This window comes from Triticum aestivum, chromosome 1B, assembly GCF_018294505.1.
Source record: "Triticum aestivum cultivar Chinese Spring chromosome 1B, IWGSC CS RefSeq v2.1, whole genome shotgun sequence".
Lineage (NCBI taxonomy): Eukaryota > Viridiplantae > Streptophyta > Magnoliopsida > Poales > Poaceae > Triticum > Triticum aestivum.
The window spans coordinates 438,298,022-438,301,320 of NC_057795.1; the positions used below are offsets into that span (position 1 = coordinate 438,298,022).

At 43.8% G+C, this 3,299-nt stretch overlaps 1 long non-coding RNA gene across 2 annotated transcripts; it reads left to right on the top strand.

Moving 5' to 3' along the window:
- Positions 1 to 486: 486 nt before the first annotated feature.
- Positions 487 to 2,646, top strand: LOC123129546 (uncharacterized). Of its 2 annotated transcripts, XR_006463677.1 has the most exons (5): positions 487 to 952; positions 1,394 to 1,675; positions 1,759 to 1,959; positions 2,058 to 2,247; positions 2,409 to 2,646. It is a non-coding gene; the product is annotated as an uncharacterized lncRNA (long non-coding RNA). The 2 variants fall into 2 exon arrangements; XR_006463676.1 differs by having other exon boundaries at positions 488 to 1,675.
- The last annotated feature ends 653 nt before the right edge of the window (positions 2,647 to 3,299 follow it).

The following is a 3,299-nucleotide window of genomic DNA, read 5'->3' on the forward strand; positions in this document are numbered from 1 at the left end:
TAGAAGATTTGGAGAGAATTAGCACACAGCTAGACCATGTTTGACCTGGCCAGTTTTGATTCATAAAGCTAGTCATAGTGGGAATAACTTAGCTAATAACATAGCGCACTCCAAGAAAAATTTGTTTATGTGGCACGTAGTTAATGTGAAGTGATAACACAGTATGTTACTGTAACATAGCGCTTTTCAAGACAAGACGAGTCTATAAGCTAATAAATGAAGTACTCTATGATACTATAACTATATTACTTTGCACTATGAAGATAGTAATTTAGACTAGTGTCACATACATGACACTAGTATAAGTTACTCCCCACTATGACCAGCCTAAGAACCGGTGTTTTCTCCCGTTGCAACGCAAGGGCATTTAGAATCAAATCACGATCAATCTTTAAAATCAAATCTACACTAATTAATCTTACCATAAATCGCTCAATCCCATTAATGAATCAAAATTACCTTAGTTTTTTAAGGGCAATATTTCACACCTCGATCTTTTTCTACATCGAATCGTCAAGGACGACCCAGCCCTCGGAGCCCTTCGCCGCCGCCGATGTCTGAGAGGAGCCGCCGCCGTCTTCCCCACCAAGAGATCCACCCTCTCCCCCGCCAACGCCGTCCTCCACTCACCTTCTTTCCTTGCGGGGAGGCCCCAGATCGAGTTGAGCAAGTCAGCGGGGTGGCGGCCAGATCCGCCACGGCCACATCTCGTCGAGATGGGCCGCGCTGGGAGAGGTAGATCGAGGGGGCGGGCACCGTGTGTGTCTTCTCTCTCGGGACGCCACCCCCGACCCTATCCAGTGAGGAGGCAGACTCTGTGTGCGTCTTCTCCGACGACGACACGCTGGACCGAGGGCCATGCTGGAACACCCGAGCCAGCACCATGATGCATGGGGTCGTTGAACACATCTACCCCAAAGAGAGCAAGCCTGGTCTTCCAGGCCCCTTTCGGGTGAGTTCGCCATGAACCGCTTCTTTATAACTCGCGAAGTGCTTCTGTCAGAGCCCATGGATTCGGATGTCATTCATTTTTAATTGCTCCAGAGCAACTTCAGGAACATGGTAGTCTTTCTCTTTTGCTGGTGGTTGAATTTTAAGGAACATTGATGGTACTTATTTCCCCGTTCATGATTGGGGACATGTCACTATGTCTATGTCTGTATGACTGTATGCGTGAGGCTTGCTGTCTGCATAATGCAATTTTCCCTAGAGTTTGATTCAGGGCGACTGTTAGCTGTGTGAATTCCCTGCCATGATCTTCTTAGATTTTAATCTCTTGACATGGCATGTGTATTGTTAGTTTTGGGTGTGATATAGTGGAAAAATGCATGGTACGCCTTACTAACTAATTTTTCTCTTTGCATATTTTTCTGACGGTGATGGACACTCTCAGATTCAGATGAAGAGGGGCCATGTCAGATAGGATGTAGCTGGGAAATCCGAATGTACTTTTTTGACAAGTAATGCTAACATTAGAAATAATTAGAAAGACAATCAAGGACAATGCACAAGAACAAAATACTTAAAAAAACATAGATATGACTTGGGGCATACAAAGGTGTCCATATATCTGGGTAAACCAAACCATATTTTAATCGAAAAGGTGAAAGCGTACACAGCTCAAAGGAATTCTGTCTACATCTGAAACGATAAACCCGATGAAGATCCTTCCAAGGTATGGTTCTCTTATATTGTTTGTTCTTTGGACATTATTTTTCCATCTCCTTATATTTATGTCTCGGTCCTGTTTTTTGGTAGGTGCTTCAGTTGTGCCTCTTCTCACACTGAACCAGGCCATTGGCGGAGTAGTCGAAGAAAGCAACGCTGCACTAGCAAAAACAAGAACAAGGCACTCTGCCAGCGTGTGTGCATGATCCAGTAGCATGCACTTAATAGTAGCCACCCTACTTGCCGTTCTTCAAATGAATGTAAAACATCCTTCGCAAGATTCCAGTGCAGGTAAGTTTCTGATGTCAGATAGTAGTTGTGTAATATATATGCAAGACAAGGTTCTGTACTCCTGAGTCTAATGTTTCGTTCCTCACGCCTGAATTCAGGAAAATCGGCCAAGACACACAACAAACTTATTAATCCTTTGCCGAAGAAAATACTTAAGCACTAACACGAACAAGATCCTTCTGAAGATAGTCTCTGAATGCAAATGATCGTGACTTTTGAATTTGGAGCCATGGCCCATGTGTAGGCAAGGGCAATGATCCCTTTTACTACTTGAGCGGTCCAACAGAGGTATTCTATTTTTCTATCCTCAGAAGAAAAAACAGTGAAAACAAGATAGAGCTCGTTTAGTTTGTCTCTACAAATCTTCGACAACACGTTTATAACAATATCACCAGCCTGAATGCTTGTTACTTACAATATTTTTAATTAGATTGACCTCTTGAATGCAGATTATTGAAGGTTGTTTTCTGAAGTTGTGATTGACTGGAACCAAAGGAAAGTTGGAGATTATTTTTTGGTGTGAATTGCTTGGATTAAGTGGGAGTGAAGATGTTCTTTCCATCTATATCCGGTTCTGTTATTGGCAAATTTGTGCCTTCGAGATTGCTGCTCGTGTTTGTGTTCTCAAGCTGAAATTATTACCCTGTTTGGTCTCCTGAATATAAACCATGATTCTTTGCATCTCAACTGCAGACCAGCAGACCTTTCCGTCCTCATATTCGTCGAATTCGTTTTCTGCGAGCGAGCGCCCGAGCGGTTGCATCTCGATGGCTGGTGCACGCTCCATTTCAGTAGTTATACTTAAGTCCAGAAGTTTTTCAGGTTCTCTAACTTTTTTGAGTGGTTTGTCCAGTTCCCTTTACAACCGAGCTGGCTTTATACTATGAGCGGTGAGCAAGTCATGTATAGAGCAAAAACAAAATATTGGTCTACTATCAGATGGCACATTTATTTGAACACAAATGCAAGAAAGGTTCAGGGTCTCATGAAGAGGGCATCCGTTTGTGTTAGGTGAGATCTGAATTGTTGATTTTGCTATCAGATGGCGGCGGTCTCAACGTTGTTCCTCTGTTGGGAGCATCATGTACGGAGACATGACATAGAGGTCCTGTGGTGCAATCCTTTGGTGCTCATTGCTACCCCAGGTTGATCATCAAGGGATCTATGTACGCCGTCGCTCATGCGTCCGAGATGGTGCCTCCTCGAGTCTGTCCGGTGTCACTTGAAACGCGACTTTGTCTTTCAGTTTAGGGTAGGCATCTTGTGTTGTGGGTGTAATGTGTGTGGTGACATGTCTTCGGACTGCTATGGTGTGGAGTTTGTGCTACGCTTGTAGTTCG